At 36.0% G+C, this 21061-nt stretch overlaps 1 protein-coding gene across 2 annotated transcripts in view; it reads left to right on the top strand.

Annotated features, from left to right (window-relative positions):
- LOC106669459 (muscarinic acetylcholine receptor M3) overlaps window positions 1–21061 on the top strand; it is a 350439-nt gene that overhangs the window by 16049 nt on the left and 313329 nt on the right. Inside the window, exon 1 of one of the 2 annotated variants that reach the window (XM_014398956.2) lies at window positions 14268–14389. The exons of the other annotated variant lie outside the window; for it this stretch is intronic. The gene's annotated coding sequence lies outside the window, so the exon portion shown is untranslated. Of the gene's footprint in view, window positions 1–14267; window positions 14390–21061 lie in introns of those variants that run through there. 2 annotated transcript variants of the gene reach the window in all.

Below are 21061 nucleotides of genomic sequence, written 5' to 3'. Positions count from 1 at the left end.
AGAACACCCTCTAGACTGTATCCCATTTGAATATTTAGAAACGCTTATACTTTTTTGTTTAACGACTAGGAAACTTTTATCCCTGTATTTATGACCTGATTGAATTATCACACAGCTTCACTTTATTATATTCGTTTGTGAAGGCAGGTAGATGCTAACCAAATAAAAAAATATTCAGTGATTTTTCAATTTCCATAGCCAAGATTTATTTATACAACCCTTCTCAACCGCCGATTGAATAAATTTATAAATAGCAACATTCTACTTAGCAAATACTCGGTAGGAGATCAAACTGGGTATTCTAAATACAATTTTTTTTCGAAGTAATTTTTAAAATAATTATAATAATAAATAATTTTAAATAATAAAAATAATTAATTCTTCAAATAAGTTTTTGAAGAAAGGATAGAAAACCATATGAAGGGCACAGTGGAAAAACGATGAGGGTCCATTTTTTGTCAGAATCGAGATTTCACCGGCATTTGTTGGCTTGTGACATTAACTATTAACCAGCCAAATGTGGCTAGGCAAAACCAATTAGATTCCAGTAAAAATCGCGTGTGAAAATGGAATGGAAGAACGAAGGGACTCCTGTGCGCCTAAGGAAGAACGATGAGGATCCATCTGTCCGGCATTTAAAAATTCTTCCACAAGCCGACAGACGCTTATAATTTTTTGTGACTCATGTGCAGGGCAAAATAAAAATTATACAGTTCTGCGATTTGTTCACCATTCTCCACCACCAGAGAATATATTGTGTAAAAGTTTTCTTTCCAATCCGTGGCCATAGCTATCTGGAGTGCTACAGAGATTTGAGCATGATTAATCAAAAATCCTACGTAGATATGCCTCAAGGATGGAGGGATGTGATTGGTCCGAGCAGATGCAAACCCTAACCGTTCACTGTTATCGATTGTAAGAGGGCATTTTTCAAATCGTGGACGAATCACTTAGTACCGATGTACAAACCGAAATACCCACAAGAACGATTCGATATTTGAAGATATCTCTTACACACCACAGTATATACACCACCGCACTTCATTCTGTGGAGCTTATAATAAGAACAACGTGTTGTGGGTGACACAAAAGCAAAAAAAGGGGAAGAACCCTGCACCAAAACAGAAGCTTCGTAACTCCTACGATGGGCCCCTTCCTATTAATTTGGAAAAATATAATGGCTTGCAACACCTGACAACGTTTCTTACCAAAGAAGTTGCCGAGAGGTTTTACAGTAATTTGGTCACAAATATAACTGCCACAGAAACTCTGGATTATGTTTATTTTGATTATGAGGTAGACGATGAGTAACGTAAAACTTTTTAGCTTAGAGTTAACTTTTTTCAGTTTTGTTTTTACAATAATTATTCTAAAATTTTTACCATAGATATGATTTCAGAATTTTCGTTTCACTTGTATGTTCATCTTTGAAATTAATAATAAAATTTCGTAATCATGGTATTTTCTTATTCGTTCCTGGGTTCGAAATGAGGGTTTAATGGTTTTTGGATCATGAGAATTACTCAGAAAGAACTCTAAATGTTATTACAATTCACTAGTTTCGTGGACCGCTTGACCAATTAATATCTTTCAATTAATTAAGGTTCATCTCAACCCCACCTTTTGGCAAAAAGGAGAGAAAATTCAAGAGGTGGGGTTGCGATAGGAAGTTAGTGCCCGAGTGGATCGAAGTCACGATAGCTCAAGTGGTAGAGTAGCGGCTTATCTAGCCGAAGGTCGCGGGTTCGAATCCTGCTCGTGATACTGACTTTTTTATCTCAACCAAAAACCTTAATTAATTTAAAGTTATTACAATTATTGAATCAAACATCCAAAAAGAAACTATTTCACCAGTAGTCATGAAACTTTAAATTTAGTTTTTCTCAAATGTTGAAAAAATGTAACCTCATCATTTTTCCACTGGACCCTTCATATGATTCTCGTTGAATTTCAAGTGAAGAGATATTTATCTACGTTAACAAAAAACTTTATTAAGTTTTAATTTTAAAAAGATGTGTAAGGAGATAAAATCTGAAAATAGGTAAAGTACGATTTTACCATTAATTAAACACAATACAGTCGATCAAGGGGAATTTATCTTATCCTTTTCGAACGATGTCGGAATGGAGGTTCGTGGGGTTGATAAGGGACCCTTTAAAGCCCCCTGATAATAGACCAACTCATCAATCAGGTCTCATCAGTGACCTCCCTACGTCCATTTAAACCTCGATTTCGCACACAATCCGATTCTTCAACCTATTTACGAACAGTTGTCTTAAAACTCCAATAAAATCTAGTTTGCGTGAAATAAGAATTAGATTGTATATGGTTTATTAAATATAAAACTTTAACAAAAGTACTTTGGCCGATACTTTGCAAATTAAAGAATTAATTATATCAATAAAATATTTTTTGATGGAATAATAAAAATAATAATACATTATTTTAAATTTTTAGTGGGACTCCCTACTTACAGTTTGAACTCACAACCTATCACTTTTATCCAAAGAAACTTTGATCTTCCAATTAAACTTTCCAATCGTGTTTTATTGTTCTTCAGAGATAATGCAATCTGTTTGTTTTGTGAATGTAATGCATTACAAGCCGGTTTTTTCCGTCTTATTTCTTGAAATTGGGAGTGTTTACTTGTACGTATAATATTTGTCGTACAATTTTTTGGTACCTGTCCGATGTTACACCGTGCATCTTTCCGCCATTCGCTGGAATGGAGGTTTATAAATAGTTCTTAATTTTTTTTAAAATTGGTATTTCGCTGCAACAAACGGCTCACATTTAAGGAATAATGAGATTTATTTTTTCCTTCAATTTAGAAAGACTGGATATGTTGGGTATTCAGCGACCTCGACCGTTTGTGGGAGGTAATCTTTTCCCAAATGTGTTGCCAGATCTATTTTTCGACACTTTGCCACTCAAATCACTCACCTGATTGGTTCTAGAGATTCTGTATATTAAAAATCCTTAAGATAGCGTCAATGGGCAATATCATGCAAAATAAAATGCTATCAAATATAAATAATAAATATATTATAAGAAAAAGACAGATAAGTTACGGCTAAAGTAAAACAAAGTTTGTTTCTTATTTTAATAATAAAACTAATATAGTATAGTAGTATATAAAATTATAGTATTAGTTTTAAATTAAAAAATTAATTAAACAAAGCGACAATGGAAGAGCTCTTAAATGAATTAAGAAAATAAATAAAAACTAAGTTAGAATGAAGGAACAAAAAATATATTTAAATTAAACTAAAAGTTCACTTGTGAGTACTCTTGATATATAGATGCGATGTAGCGTTGCGGTTGTGCGGGAAAGACTGATGAAGTCAGGTCCACTTATGCTGCGGGAATATGTCAGGTGTCGTTGTGAATCAAGACGTAGAACACTACTGATTGTATTGCACTGGACGAATAATAATAAAAACGCCCGTATTGTTGTACAGAACTTAAACGAACGAATTCACAATACAAAATAACGTATGCAAAATATTATTTCCTGAAACATCTAACTCTAAAGAAAAGGGGCTTGTACTGTCTTCTTGGCGGTTGAGACGCGACTGATCCGGTTGACTGGACTTGACAAAAGGAAGGGCCGTTTCCATAGTAATGAAAAATATAAAACAAATCGCCGTAGCAACGGCGACCTGTAAACACTGGTGCTCATGGCAACCGAAAGCGTAAACATTTGGTTCACATAGCAACGGGAGACGTTTTTCCCCGTGGCAACGAGACCAAACAAACTAACTTAAATAAAAAAAATACAATTTAAATTCAGGCGTAAACAGGATGAGTTGATTTTTCTTCAACAAACACGCTGTATACTTTTTTTGAGAGAAATTTAAGTTAAGACTAACTCAGGTTTGTATAATTTATATGAATAAATACAAAATTGATATAAAAAATCTTAGCTAGTCTGCTTTATATGCTGTTTAAAACTAAATTACGCTAAATATAACGTTTTTGATCATCATCATATAACTTGGGCGGAAAGACCGTAAAAATATTTATGAAAAAAGTTTGAAAGTACGTCCAAATTATTAGATTAGATGCATACCTCACTTTTGCAATTGAATTTTTTTGTCTTTGTTGTGACCTATTGGTAGGTATAGGGATTAGCTGTGGTTCCCTATCTTCTTTTTTTCCTTTTTTTTCTTACTGACTTCCTTATTTTTTTTTTTAAGGATTACGCTCTTCAATTTACATTTGCATGTCCTCGTCGTGTATATATTTCAGGAGGGTGTTATATATGATATTGTTCTCCGCATCCAATAGTGATTTGTGATTGAATGGCTTCTCTACGTCTTGTATTGTGTATAGGCCAATAAAAGTTAGAGTTCTGTGAGAATAATATTTGTTGCAGTGCATCATCATGTGTTCTAAGTTCTCGAGGACGTGACATGTCGGGCTTATCGAGACTTCCCTAACTTCAATACTCGGCAGAAAAGACCCGCAAACTCCGTGATTACATGTTAGCGTGTTATTATTATAGGATTATTATATAGTTCACTCTTTTTTTTTCATGCAAGGAATTCTGGAGATTTGGGGTTTCACTATCTGAAAGAATGCTCCTGATCTGACCTCTTTCCAAACTTTCTGCCAATTGCTCCATATTTTGATTTGAAAAAATGTCCGTGTAACTCCAAGGGAGGATAGGTAAATCTAACAGATTTCCCTTATTTGTGCCACTCATTGCAAGACTATCGACTATCTCATTATTTTTTATTCCTGAAGTTCTCTAACCAAACAGAAATACGTAGTCCCGTATTTTGGCAAAACCTCTAAATTGTTAACAATTTGTCCGACAATATTGTTGCTATCTTACTTTTTTCGGAAGTTTCTAATATTTTGAGCGCGATTTGGGAGTTCGGCAAAATACACAACTTTTCCGACGTAGAGATTACTTCTCGAAAGTATTGCAACGATTGTAGAACAGCCACTAGTTTTACTGAGGGTATGGCCATTTTTGAAGGAAGTTTAAATTTTTTTCAAATTTTAATTGTCATATTGCGAAGCCTACCATACCATTCTTCATCGACCCATCCGTAAATATGCTGTAAGCTGTTCCACATAGATTTAGCTCAGCTAAAAATGCATTATTTGCTTACGCGGGGAAACTAGAAAGAATAGTCAGGGAAAATTTTAACATTTCTCTCACTAACCTAGGAGTCATAGTTTAACATGCAGTTTGGTGGTACTTCGTTTCTATATACGGACCTAGTCTCTTTTATCGTTTCCAAATATCATCAATGAGAGGAGTATGTTTTCTTTTCCCAGTATTTGTTGTAAAGATTTTGATGTTGATAGAAAAAGTTTTTCTGTAAATTGGAATTGGAAAGGCTGTTTACGTTTCATGTTTTAACTCGGAGAACAAGGTGATAGTAACAATGTCTGTTTGAATCTAGTTTAACGGTGGAGACACTTTACTAACTCTGTTAAGGTCTACAAGATAACCGTGTTATCACCGAGTGGCGAAGGGTGGGTTGCTGAGGTCATGAACATGTTACCTCCTATTATCAAATAATTGCCCTCGCCTGGCAGAATGAGGCACATTGGACCCGCGAAGGAGACGCACTCGAGCCCAATCCTAGAGAACACAATCTCATCACCTTTGTGTGTTGTTAGAGACAAACTTGATTGCCTGATCGCTTGATAACAGCTTAATAACTTCATGACGGTTTTCCTCAAGACATGTTCCCCAATATTCCTTCTAGTCTGATCAAAATCGCTAAACGGTTCGTACGGCCACTTCCTGTGGAAATCCCATTTATTTAAATCGCAAATTTTAAAAGTGTTTTAGGTTAGTATTAGAAAAAAAAAACTCCATATAAACAATTGGGAGGTTTTGTGGTCTGCCAAGTGATGTATATAATCAGCAGCTTGTTCTTTTCCGACTTTCATTTCTTTATCTTTTGGTCATCCTTTTGTTGCTCTTTTGAAATCCCTGTCCTTTTGCTACGTATACGTCTTTTCTGAAACTCACAAATTTTATTATAAAAAAATGGAACGGTTAGTAGCACACAGACAATACTGAAGATGGCATCTGGCAGGCCAAAACTGCAAGAACAGTCAGACCAAAATAGTCAGAAACGACCAAACTGTATACAATAAAATATTTGTAGCTTGGTCGTTCCAAACATTTTTGGTCTGTCTTTCCTTGAAGTTTTTGTTCATAGGAGCGTTTCATTCAGACAGAGCAAAATAATCAAAATCGAACTAACTACGTTTTGGTCGTTTCCGTACATTTTTGGTCTGTCTTTCCTTGGAATTTATGTTTATCATTCGTTCCATTACTTAAAATAGCTACTGTTAGACCAAAATAGCAAGGATTGATAGATCAACATGATCAAAAACGACCAAAATACATACAGTTTAATCATTGTAGTTTGTTAGTTTCATCATATCATTTGGAGTGTGTTTCTATTCCAGACCAAAATAATCAGAATCGGCCAACTACAATAAATATTCGTATGTTGGTCGTTTCGGATCATTTTTGGTGTGACTATGCTTGGAGTGTTTGTTATGCGCGTTTCGGCTTCTGATCGGCTTCAGTGAAGTGTTAACGTAACGCCCTAATTACCGGCAAATTTGCCATTTTTCAAATGTCGTGTAATGTATTCCTTGTTTTCTTGATTCTTGATTCTCGGCGACAAATGAAATGGCCACGGAGGGTGAAGGTGTACTTCATTTAAACTTATTAAATTCACTAGTTTTCGTGGTCCGCTTGACCAATTAATAACTTTCAATTAATTAAGGTTTTTAGTGGAGATAAAAAAATTGAAAAATAGCGAAAAGGAGGGAAAATTCAAAAGGTGGGGTTGATATGGGAAGTTAGTGTCCGAGTGGATCGAGGTCACGATAGCTCAAGTGGTAGAGCAGCGGCGTATCTAGCCGAAGATCGTGGGTTCGAATCCCGCTCATGACACTGACTTTTTTATCTCGACTAAAAACCTTAATTAACTGAAAAATATCCTTGGAATTTTTATTTTAAAGCTCGTTTTGTGATTTCGATTTTTTCAATGGTATGTTCATGGAACTCTCGACTTATATGCCGAACCAGAAAACACACCACTTTTGTTATTAAAAGAAGAACAAACCATTGTTGACAATTATATATATATATATATGCTTATTACAAACCTATTGAAAAATTATCTTCTAAATGTTACCTACACATTTTTAAAACATCGGCGCATGGCGTGAAAGAATTGGTGTTCGATCAACTTTTCTGTAACAGTTGTAAAAAAAAGGCTGATTGAGAATTCCGATCAAGGGCAAAGTGAGTTTAGACATTCCGTACAAATTGGAAATGGCGTTAAGTTTCAGAACGTGATAGATGCCAAGAGTGAGAAAGAAACTTTTGTGCAACAATCTAAACGAGATAAATGCTTCTCCTGTCTAATGCAAGAGCTAGTAGAGTCTAAAAACTAATACTAGGGTGGTCAGCTCGTTGTGTTAAATACAATTTTCGGTGACAGTACATCTAAAGAGGAGTATGTGCCGTAAACCTCATAGGTTTATCTCAATCAGTTCAAAAACTAGGATTTTTTAGTCTTTATGTAGCAATAAAAACGTTTCTTTACATAAAACCCGAATTTTTTTCCACTCTGACATAACTTTTCCCAATTTTTGTTCTCATTTTATAGATTTAGCGCCGGTTTCTTTTAGATTAAACCACGTTTTTCTAAAAATTGCCAGGCTGTTTACAAAATACTTTCTAGCTATTTTACGACAGTTACATAGGGTATTTTGTCTTTACTTCTTTAGTCATTGATCATCTGCTAATAGTCCTATTTAAAAGTGTTATTTTACTAGAGCATGCCTCGTAAATATATTTGTTTGGATTAAGAAAACAGATTTCTTTGAAAAAGTCATATATTCATCGTACGTTCAACATCTCCTGAGTTTTTTTAATAGGTTGCTCGTATCAATTTAAAACCATTATTTACCTAGCTTGTTGACCGTAGGAAAACATTTAATAATATGAAAATGCGTTCCTCAGCGGTGGTTAATGTATGCAAGGTCTCAAAGCAATATAATGACGGGAAGGCCGCTGCGAATTCACTGTGCATATTTCAATGTCATTACCTGTTTGTTAAACTTTCACTCCATTTTATTAAATTCGGCTTATTATAGTCATATTTATAAAGCGTACTTAATTTGTTATATTGCGTCATATCGAGGAAATATATCATGAATTCAAATGCATTGAGTTTAGTTCTTTTCAATTTGTTATTCTTGCCCTCTGAATATTTATGTCAGCGCTCAACAAATGTCTCACAACGCTACATGTTTTGAGACAACATTTCTGTTGTCAACGTACTCAAATTAAAAGATCACTGTACAATTTTAAAACATAATACAAAAAGAGCAAAACATCATCCTAAAAAGTTATCTTTTACTATATATTTTTAAAAAATATCGTTTGTACTGTTTCTTTGTTTATAGTGTTCCGAAAAAAATACAACACCTAAATAGAATTTTATAGTCATGTCCGGTCTAATTTGTATTCGCGCAGAAATTATACGATATATTCAGAATGGTTGTTAAAAATTGTGCTATAATTTTCATTAAAATTAGGAGGTTTTTTGATCGTTCCTGTAAGTAGGAAGTTACACTAATATAGAACTTAAAAATAAAATATCGAAATACGCCTGGCTAACAAAAATTAGAAAAATAGACGGACTAAACAAGATAGATAACTGTTTCCGTTTGATCATTACCTATTATTCCGAGTGGATCGTGGGTTCGAATCCCGCTCGTGACACGGACTTTTTATATCTCAACTAAAAATCTTAATTAATTGAAATATATTAATTGGTCAAGCCGACCACGAAAACTAGTGAATTTAATAAGTTTAAATGAAGTATACCTTCACTAAAGCTCTCCGTGGCCATTTCATTTGTCGCCGAGAATCAAACAGATTACACGACATTTGAAAAATGGCAAAAAGGAGGGAAAATTCAAAAGATGGGGTTGAGATGGGAAGTTAGTGTCCGAGTGGATTGAGGTGACGATAGCTCAAGTGGCAGAGTAGCGGCGTATCTAGCCGAAGATTGTGGGTTCGAATCCTGCTCGTGTTACTGACTTTTTATATCTCAACTAAAAACCTTAATTAATTGAAATATATTAATTGGTCAAGCGGACCACGAAAACTAGTGAATTTGTTTATAGTGTTCCGAAAAAAATACAACAGCTGAATAGAATTTTCTAGTCATGTCCGGTCCAATTTGTATTCGCGTAGAAATTATACGATATATACAGAATGGTTGTTAACAATCGTGCTATAATTTTCAATAAAATTAGGAGGTTTTCTGATCGTTCCTATAAGTAGAAAGTTACACTAATATACCACTTAAAAATAAAAAATCGAAATACGCCTGGCTAACAAAAATTCCAAAGATGACAGACTAAACAAGATAGATAACTGTTTGCAGTTTGATTAGATTATCCGTAGACTATGTTTTTTATCAGGCACCATCATCAGTACTGTAGACTAGGTTTTATCAATCCTGCCTTTTTTGGGAAAAGTGGAGAGTTTTCAGGTTAGGCTTATTAGCAGGGAGAAGGCGCGGAATAGATTAGACAGACGAAAAATAATCGGAAACGACCAATTTGTATACAGTAAATAAGGATTTCCAATTTGTCCGTTATTTCAGTTTATCCTTGCCATGTTGGTGTACCAGACGCCATCTGCAGTTGTGAATCTGCTTGGTATCAATTGAGACTTTTTTAAAAATCATAAATGTAGTTGGTTTTTGTACCGGCATGTAAGTAGGAGGTTGCAATAGCACACTACTGAGTAAAGGAAAAAGTCGTAACGCACGTGTAAACAACATTTCAAGGATAGACAGTCGAAAAATTATCGTAAAGACGAAGGTACAAATATTGAACGTCTAGTTTCATCATTTCTGATCATTTTTTATGTCTATTTTTGCTGTATTGTTTACCAAATGCCATCATTAGCAGTGCGTCTATTTGTTATCCATCTTGCCTTTATTTTTTGTTAAAAATTAGGCCTGTAAGTGAGCATGCTAGAGAGAATAAATGCAAAGGGGCATGACAAACAAGCATTCTAATGATAGACAGACCTAAAATGATCTGAAGTGACCAAGTTACAAAGATTTAACTTATCATGTAAAAAAACATATAGATTTTCTTTGTGACCTATCCACTTTTAATGGAAATTCCACCCTTTCACTGTAACTTATGTTTTTAACAATCTATTTTAATTGCACCAACCCTTAAAACAGGAACATTGGAAGATCTTTGAAGAATTTCAAAAATTCACTATGCTGAAACTGAATTTCAGAAAATCTACTTTTTTTTTAATAAGACCGGATTGTATTGTTAGTAAAAAATTGGTAATTTAAAAAAAATTAAAATGGAGCATTAAAACCCTCTAAATCAGAAGTAAACCGAAATTGTAAGTAGTGGCAAACAAAGTTTTTTACATGTTTATGAATTCTGTCGCATCGTGAACTTTTTACAAAATGATTATTCGGAAATCGGGAGATGCGGCTTGTGTGATGTAGGTTTCAGAAGAAACATTTTCTTTATCGTGCCAACGTTTCGATCTTTATTGAGATCATCTTCAGGGCCTGGGATTTACAAACATTGTTTAAATTTAACAAATATGTGTAGGATGTGGAAAAAAGTGAATTTATACATTGCAAAGAAATATTTTTCACATTCAATCAAAGTATTTCTACTCACTCAAAGTGTTTGTTTTCCAACGATTGAACAATGCACCAGGGAAATAACAAGGCTAGGAATACATTCCCGTCAGATAGCCAGCTTCTCTGACAGTCAGGCAGCACTCAAGGTCCTAGCGAGTTGAAGGAAAAGAATGTTTGGACCTGCATGATGGTATTCGGGGCATAGAGGGAACGAAAAATTTGACATGTTGGCCAATGACGGAGCCAACATGGACTCTCTAGGTCCTTAACCCTACTGTGGCCTAGCATCTTGCCACAAAAGAGGATACATCTCAAAATGGATCTTTAATGAGTCCCAAACCCTGTGGAACAACGTTACTGCCACAGACATGAGCCACGCGAAAAGATTCATAGAAGGGCCATTCACAAAACTTACAAAGGAATTACTGGATTAGCAACTGCAACTAAACGAAGATTCTGGTTGGACTCCTGACAGGGTTTCGTTCTCATCTTTACTCATAGATGTTGAGACCCATGAGGATCTTTAACGTCGTGACTTCGAAGGGACATATCAGACGCCTAGTGTTCTTTAAGAGATCACCAGGAAGATTTTACATGCATGGACTTGTCACATTCTTTGGCTAGCGGGGTGGTGCCACGATAGCCAAGTCAAGAAGTGCTTTTAAAAGAGCACAGCCATACATATGCTTTGAAAAAGGCAGTTTTCGGGCTTCTGGCACAGCTTTTAGCCGTGCCTTTCACCACTCCCGGAGAGATAGAGAAGGCACTATATCTTCGGCTCCGGTTGGACGGTACCCTCCAGCTAATGTACAAATTCGTTGCAAACCACGAACACTTCGAGTCAAATCTCAATCGGGTGCTACTTGGAGTCACTCCTTCCCGTGATACGGTATTATTTTTAAGTATTTATTCTTTTTATGTAAGGTCTTGGTTGAGATGAAAAAGTCAATGTAACGATCGGGATTCGAATCCACGATCTTCAGCTAGATACGCCTCTGCTCTAATCACTTGAGCTATCGTAACTTCGATCCACTCGGACTCCAACTCCCCATCTCAACATTCATCCTTTCGAATTTTCCCTCTCTTTTGCCATTTTTCAAATTTCGCTCGTTACACAAACTTTTTCATCTCAACCAAGACCTAACATAAAAAGAATAATTAATAGAAAGAAATAATTTGGTCAATTATATCACTAAATAAATTGATTATTATTAAGGTCGGACTGATGGCCGGGGAATTACTAAGATAAATCTCAGGAATTCCCTACTGATGCACTTGTTACCTGAGGGGTGCGAGTTCCGTAACCCAGGAAGCATCTGCCAAAGCAGAGGGGGAAAGGAAAAGAAAGGATAATGAGATAAGGTAAGGAAAAGGGTGGTAAATGGGGAAAAGCCTCCATCATCGGTTATCCCCAGGCACCAGAGTCGATGGTCGAACTTTGCCTGGGCCCAGAGAAGGTGTGCCTATAGGCGAAAAGTGTGACGGTGTCCCTGACAGGGCGCTGCCACTTAGAAAAACACATCCACTGGATAGGTGTACAGACAGAAGAAACCCTGTGCAGATATTGCACCTCTCTAAAGCACAAGCTGTACTCGTGTCGGCATGGGGTGCCTTATTAGAGGCAAACGAGGGTTAGGGTACCAGATCCTGTCTGCACAGACGGGGGAGGGTGCATAACCATCTGAACTACGGGGTAACAGACATGTTCCAAAATCTAGCCCCTGTTACACTGGGCTTGTGGTGACGCCCCTGGCGGGAACTTAGAGAAGAGGCTGCCTTCTACCTGTACGAAACTTGCGTATGACCACTGTTATACACCTAGCCTCAAGGGATACGGCGGATCAGACGGCAGCGTATGAGCGTTGAGGACGCGATGATTGTGCTGGAAAGTCTCTCGAATGCGTGAGTAGTGGTGGATGGGAACGGGTACTGAATCGGTTGCTCCTACTCGAGTATGCTTTGCACGTAGGTGTAGGCTGAGCTCGATAGAAGGCTTTACCATTGGCGGTACTCTTCTAGGGGATGGTTAGAAATTCCACTTTAAACGAAACAGCGGCCGGAGCGGATCAGGAAGTTTCGACGCTAGAGGAGCCCCAATACTGTGGGAGATAGAGTCGCCTTCTCTATCTAGGGAGTGCGCGGGAGACCGAGCCGATGTACTTCGGCTTAGGTAGCCCTTTGCGAGCGGCATACGGTCTGATGCTCAATGCAGACCCGGCCACTCGGAATGGATAAGCGGGGAGCAAGGTTGTATTGACCCTTCGGGGCTGAGCTGCCTGTACACCATCCTGTCGTATGCGGAGGTGCGTCAGTTCTCATCTTGCGAATCAAAACGTCCGATAAGGCCGAATAGGCTAGGTGCGGACGTTTAAGATCCTCAGAGTCCTTTTTAGGATGACCGAGTATGCGGGAACCTCATGTACCCTATGAACTAGGTCTAGATGCCTATATTCTCAGCTGTGACCTGTTTATTGAAAGTTCGATAGAATAATTGTACCTTTAACAGCACAGTACATTGATTTCATCAACCTCAACAAAAAAACGTTACAGCACATCCCTCATAAAGACCTTATGTCTCGCCAACTTACAACTGGCAGCCTAGAACACGCCTTACACGTACAAGTCAGACGGTTCCTCACTGAAGATGGCGCAACGCCGAAATACGTTTGAACAATACAAAAAAATCGAGTGTAGACGGACCCAACTAACTTGTCTCGAGTCACGATTTTAGTAGTTTAAAAAAAATATGCCACTCGGATTGGACAAGCGGGGAGCGAGGTTGTCTTGGCTCTTCGGGGCTGAGCTGCCTCTACACCAATGCTGCGGCAGTAACACCTTTCTGTCGTGTGTGGAGGTGCGTCAGCTCTCATCTTGAGAATCAAAACGTCCGATAAGGCCGAAGAGGATAGGTGTGGACGTTAAAGAGCCTCTGAGTCCTTTTTAGGATGACCGTGTATGCGGGAACTTCATGTGCAGGTATTGCCAGGAAGAGGAGGAGATGCAGAACACATTTTATGTTTTTGTGAACGTCTATGAAGGTTCTTGCAAAGAAGGTGTAAGCAATATTCTACACAAAGAGCAGCTGGCGAGGCTATGAAGATTGATTAATAATCAGAAGCTGGCCAGTGAGTGATAAAAAACGGGTGAGCACAATAGATTTATACAGATCGAGGAGTAGAAGGCCTTGTGGCCGCCTCTTTTATCCCTATCCCTAAGTATCTACGAATTGGGCGTTTCATAAAGACAGCTTTGCACAATGACACTTAAGTTTCTTTTGAAGGGAAGTGAGCATATTTATGCAATAGTTAACGTTTCAAAATAAAGATTGGAACTATTTCTTATCATATACGGAAGTGTTTTGAAAAAAGGAGTAAGGGAGTCGCGTGTTTGACACACGGTCGGTATATGAGAGGGTTTGAATTTTTCCGTCTGATCCCACCTGTTTGACGACGCGTCCGTAGTAAAACCTGCTCGGGGACGGGATCGGGGGAAGCGGGGGCGTCATGCGCTCCACTTCCCTTCGATGCCGGCTCTTCTCAATCCTGGGAGCAGACGCGGGCCAGAGGAGCCAGAGTGAACACCGCCGCCTCCCGACCGCCCATTTCTCGACCAGAGTCAATTTCGGCTTTAGTCCGAGCGAATACCACCTCCGCGGAGAGTCTTCCGTGACCACGTCATAAGACAACACGCCTACGGTAAGTAACCAACCTCAACTCGAAATGCACAAATGCCAACGGAAGCACGGAAGAATTCAAATAAAAGAGGAAAGAGAAACAGCGAAAAAATACGAAAAACATGAAAAATCCTGGAGCTGCATTTTCATCACACTGCACCTTTTTTATTTTATTTTACTTTTATTTTAATATGCTTTTTAGAAACAATTTTATTACATACAACAGGTATAAAACAAGGATAGTTTTTTTATTATACTATTTTTGCAGTTATCATGTAATTCATTCAAAAAGAAAAAATTAAACGTATCCATTTAAAAATTCTGAAGAAACAGATCCATGTATAAAACAACATCTGAGGTACCCAGTTTCTTTGACTATCTTTCGAGAAAAATATCCTCTTCATCAGGACAATGAAACTATTCCTAACAGTTTACAAAGTTAAGAAATATAATTGTTTACTTACAACATTAAAAAATATTGCTTCAATAGTGAATTTATGAGCTTCGGGTAGTGGACCTCTGGTTATAATTGTAATGTAGTTTGGTAGGTTGGACGGGTGGTAAATATCGTTGATTTAAAAAATGTTAATAAAGGAAGAAAATATGTGTAAATTACTAGAAATAGTTCTAAAGTTATGATGAAGGGCATACATTTTTCCAAAGCAACCCGAAAGAATTGAATGCTTTTTCTTTCTCAAATTTGCCTTATCTCCGATAGTTTTATATATAATTATACTATTTAGGCTGATGTGAATTAAATTGAGATAATATCCATAATACATGCGTTTTCAGCATATAAATTTGAAATTACGATTTACTCTGAGAAAGTGTCATTATGACTCCAACATACGTGATCAATCCAAAAATGTATCTACCCAATACAAAATAATACGAAATTCAATTAATGATCTAGTTGTTTTCTTACAAAAGATTCATTAACCAAAGTATAAAAATGAAATCACTGTACAGTTAAAAAAAGTTTTTTATATTTCGTATATCTGAACACAAGTCAAATGATTATCAAAATGACAAGAAAACTTGACCAAATGGCCAAGGATCATTTATGAAATATAGATAATAAGCTAATATTACGCAAAATTTATGTTTTTCGTGGTAGTAAATTATATTAATACAAGACCTCAGGGGGCTATTGCCATAAGTTCTGTTGATGGAGAGATTTTTCAAATTAATGAACTACTTGAACGTTGTTCGGCTTTAAGATCAACTTTATTTATTGTATTATTAACAAAAATTAATTTTTTATGAATTCAAGTTAACAATAATTTATTCAAATGATGACAAAGTTTCTTAATTTTGAAGAAAAAACACAACAGTATAAACAGAATTAAGCAGGGTTTTGAGGTTCAGTTGGCTGAGTATGAGACATACGTTTATCGAAATGACAAACCATCATGAAAAATTATCATGGATATATATATATATACAGGGTGAATTGCTACTCGTGCTACAAACTTCTCCAGTAGATTCTTCACCCTAAAATGAACAAAAAAGTTCATATTGACCATGGTCCGATTCTCAACCATTTCAGAGTAATTTCGCTTTTTATCGATTTTGAAAGATATCACGTCCTGGCGTCGGAAAATCGTGATATCTTTTAATCTAAACATTTCTCTTAAAATCTATAAGCACCGTTGAAATCCCCGTTAATTTTTAGAGAGAATCAAAATCATAATTCCATTGAAATTTTTTAATTTAATTTAATGCCCATTTAGTATGTAATGCTTAAGAAGTTTACAAACAGCTAGAAGGTCAAGGAAGAAAGACCCAAACGTTTTGCCACCTTCATCTTCTTATTGAAAAATTAACGGGGATTTCAACGGTGCTTATAGATTTTAAGAGAAATGTTTAGATTAAAAGATATCACGATTTTCCGACGCCAGGACGTGATATCTTTCAAAATCGATAAAAAGCGAAATTACTCTGAAATGGTTGAGAATCGGACCATGGTCAATATGAACTTTTTTGTTCATTTTAGGGTCAAGAATCTACTGGTGAAGTTTGTAGCACGAGTAGCAAGTCACTCTCAAACATTAGCAATCCTTGAACCACCATTTTTTCTCTTTTTGTCATCAACATCTTGGTCTCACAACCACTAAATAAGAAAATGACGAGTGCGTTGGAAGCGTTATTAAATCAGGTAGTTTTCCTCAAATTTGCTGCCTTCTGAGACTAAAATTAGAAACTCTGGATTACTTTATACACTTTCCGATTTACACAATTTTCCACTCTTTTTGTAGTTCTGGCTGAAATAAAACACAAAAAATTAGCCCAAACATTTTGCCACCGTCATCTTCTTATTGAAAAATTAACGGGAATTTCAACGGTGCTATTAGATTTTCAGAGAAATGTTTAGATTAAAAGATATCACGATTTTCCGACGCCAGGACGTGATATCTTTCAAAATCGATAAAAAGCGAAATTACTCTGAAATGGTTGAGAATCGGACCATGGACAATATGAACTTTTTTGTTCATTTTAGGGTGAAGAATCTACTGGAGAAGTTTGTAGCACGAGTAGCAATTCACCCTGTATATATATATATATACAGTTTATCGCATCCAAATTCATTATTTTCTTGGTTTATGAAAGTTTATAATTCCTACAATTATTTGATTTCAGGGTTTCAAAAAGTTTTAAAAACAAATCTGTATTTTTAAACTTTTTTATTTGTTTTATTTTACCAGAAACGTTATGTGGTTTTTGCATTTTTAATAGCTAGTCTCATTTAATACAATTATGCTTAAGGAATATTATCTGTAGCTAATTAAAATAATGTTCAAAGTCAAACTAATTCAAGATTAGTTTTAGTTTTCCATAGCTTTCAATAGTTTTTTGTTAGTGTTAAATTACTAACTTTTTCACTTTGGATATGCAGAAAGTTTGATTATTGTACGTTTTTCTTTCGCCACTTTCACGGTGTACATGTTAGGCTAAACCCTCTTGACTTGGGGGGCCTTACAAAACTGTAATCGCCCTTGAACTAGACGAAAACCCTTCTTTCACGAATCCTATCTCTCTCCCTCTCCCACTTTCTCTCTCTCTCTCTCTCTCTCTCTCTCTCTAAATATATATATAAGGAAAAAATCAATGTATCTCACTATATATAATACATCCATAAGAGAGGAATACATCGTATATCGTAATGACAAGTACTGTGCATTCGGGGGAAGGGTTGAAAAATGGTGGAGACAAACATGCGAAGTCCAGAAGATTTTGTATTTTATATGTATATTGGATATTTGTTTATGTAATAGGTAAAAGAACTTTAAACAATGATACAGATAATTCAGTAGACTAATATTTATTGCACTGCAGAAGACCGTAAACAGGCCCAATTCTAATAGCCTAAACCTAACCTATGTGTTTAGTAACAAAAAACAAACTGTTATTTTTAGGGACCGCAAAATAAAATAGGGGAGAAACTCAATGGCATAAGGAACCAAGTAACCGGAAAATTGTATTAGCTCGAAAAGCTAATACAATTTTAGAGAAAAAACCGCGATAAACTTTATGACCATTTACATGAAATTAAAATATAACTAATAACTAGATTATTTATAATGATAGTACTAACTAGCTTCAAAACTGTGCATAAACTAATGAGCGTTATTTGTAAAACACAGCAAATAAAATTTAGTGTCCGACTCTTTATTAGTAACAAAACAGGACGGAATCTTAGTCTGGATTTAATTAAAATAATGTTCAAGGTGAAGGAACAATTTATTTAAGTTTACTTTTAGTTTTAAATAGTTTTTTGTTATTGTAAAATTATTCACTTTTTCACTCTGGATATACATAAAGTTTAATGATAGATTGTACGTTTTTGTTTCGCCACTTTCTCGGCGACCATGTCAGCCTAAACCTTCATGACTTGCGGGTCTTACAAAACTGTAATCGGCCCTTGAACCAGTCGAAAACAGAACCCCTCTTTCACAAATCTAGCTATCAATACAAAATAATTAATTTAATGTAAACCAAAATAAACTAATAAGGTACTTTACCTAACAATTTCTCACTTAGATTAGAATAACGCGTATCACCTCCTCAAGCCTCGCAGAGGGCTTTAAGTCTCCTTGGCATCGAATAAATAAGCGATCGGATTTCTTCTTATGAAACAGAATCCCATTTTTCAACAAGTGCTGTATGAAACTGTTCAATGCTTGTCGTATGTGGCGAACGATAGGATTCGTTTTGGATTGGCCAATTCACTCTGGCTTCATCCTCCAAGAAAAGGGTGACAAATCGAGCTACATGTGTTCTAGGATTATCGGCAGTTTTTGAGTGAATGAGACCACAGCTTCAAGAAGAACCTGCTTCATCCCTAGTGCAGTCAAAGAACCCTTCTCAACACTATAACTGACTGTCTTTGCAAAGGCAATGGCTCACACATGGCACATGAAGCAAAGCGTCCATTACGTCTTCTCGGAGCTCCGGTCATCATTATCGCCCATTGTTCAAATGCCCTATTGACGAGATGCTGATTTGCGAATAGTCGCATTTCTAGTCGGTGTCCTATCTAGTAGTAAGGTACCTCACGAGGGGATTCTAGAGACTACGCTATTCTCACGAAACCTGCTGAAAAAGATCAATAAAACGATCGTCTTTAGCTGTCGTACCTCGCGGTCTACCGCTAGCTTCTCTTCGATCGAGAATTCCGTTAATTCTAAACCGCTGTAGTCCAATGTGGATGATAGAGCGCGGCACACGCAGGACTTGGCTATGTAAAGGACGTTAGTTGCTAAAAGCATCTGCCAAAGCGAGAACTTCTTTCAACTTAAAAAACATACTATCATAAACAAACACAAAAGTAGTCAAATTTATTGTTGATTAAATTCACTTATTTTCGTGGTCCGCATGACCAATTAATATATTTCAATTAATTAAGGTTTTTAGTTGAGATAAAAAAGTCCGCGTCACGAGCGGGATTCGAACCCACGACCTTCGGCTAGATACGCCGCTGCTCTACCACTTGAGCTATCGTGACCTCGATCCACTCGGAGTCTAACTTCCCAAAGCTTTATTGTTTACTCAAAGAAAATAATTTAATAAACCAACTACTCACTCGACAAGTTAGCTCTGCATAAGATGAAATTGCACTATGTTTCTTTATTTTTAATGTGAAGGGTGTATAATTATTAGTAACAATCTATAAAGGTTAATAACTAGTTATTATTGTTTTGTTTACGTTTTAAGTCAACCATTAATCTGTAGACCAAATTATTACGAAAAACGAACAAATAAATACAAGTGTCGCGTTATTTTACCTTTTGACTATGTAATAAATCTGAAATACATGTACCATATAAAAAGGTTATAAAAATTATATTAATTATTCTTTTTCACAGTCCCTAACGCACTTTGGCTAAAATGTTAGTTCAATTTTATTATTTTTGTAAGAAGTATTAAAAAAAGGTTTAGTTGAAATTGGCGATAACACGTCCGCCTTATAAAATATATTGTTACAGTACTTAACAAAATTTCTGACATAACTTCCGAATGGAAAGACAGATTATTAAAATTTATTAACCACTTAATGTTGTTTTTGCATTGAAAAGAAACGTAAAAAAATCTTGACTTTCTTGATAATTTAGCCTTAGTGTGCCTTTGCGTTTAAATAATTGACTTTCACTTAATCACTAATGTAGAACTGTGCAACCTGTAAAACCTCTATTTTTATGTGTTAACAAATGAATTATTGAACGATATCTAAGCTTTATTTTGATAAAAGACGTAATTCTCATTTCAACATTTAACTTTATTTTAAAACATTTGGTTATTTATTTGGCACACACTTTTTGATCCTTTCAATGCGCAGCTTTAATATACACTGTCTATCTAAAAAGCCAACCACCCGGTTTTTTGCACGCAAAAATGGCCATATTGAAAGTCTTTTAAGTCACGGACCTGCGCTAGGTCTCACTTTTTAGAAATTTTTACGCTGAACAAGATGGTTTTTTAAATGTTCACCTAGCTTCAGCCATTCATCAGTAAATTCAAAAATTGGGGAACATGTTAATTTTTGCACTTTTTACGAAAACTTCTAATTGAGCTGAGGAGCCAGGAAATCGTTTTTGAAGCAGCGCCCTGTGGCAATCGATAAATTATTTTAATAAGCTTTCAATTGTTTACTTTCCACTTTGCCCGATTTGTCAACAGTTTTCGAGTTATTTGCGATTTTTTGGCAAAAAATTCGTTTTACCTGCCCATGAAAAAAAACTTATCACTCATTCTCTCCCGATTTTACCATACATAAACCTATTGTTTTAATACTTCAGTCGAAGCCAAACTACCACAATACCAGTGAAATGGGAAGGAAAAGTTGAATTTCCATGATGATGTAAAAAAGTGATTACCGACAGCAGATGATTCCGCATCCCGAAAGCTCAAAATAAGAAATAGTACGAATTGTCGGTTCTCCGATCACTTTTTTGAAAACGTCCTCGGAACAAAAGTTGTAGAACGTAAAATGTGCGAAAACGTGACAGTTTAAATTATATGCATTTTCAAAATCGGGAAACAGGTGGATCGGTTTTTTCATTGACACGTAAAAATCGCAAATAACTCGAAAACGGTTGAGAAATCGGGCAAAGTGGAAGACGACCAATTGAAAGCTTATTAAAATCGCTTTAAATTAAATGGTTTCGTAAAAAGAACAAAAATGGTCACGTTCCAG

This window comes from Cimex lectularius, unplaced genomic scaffold, assembly GCF_000648675.2.
Source record: "Cimex lectularius strain Harlan isolate CLEC.00 unplaced genomic scaffold, Clec_2.1 scaffold11, whole genome shotgun sequence".
NCBI lineage: Eukaryota > Metazoa > Arthropoda > Insecta > Hemiptera > Cimicidae > Cimex > Cimex lectularius.
This window is presented reverse-complemented; position numbering and strand designations above follow the sequence as displayed.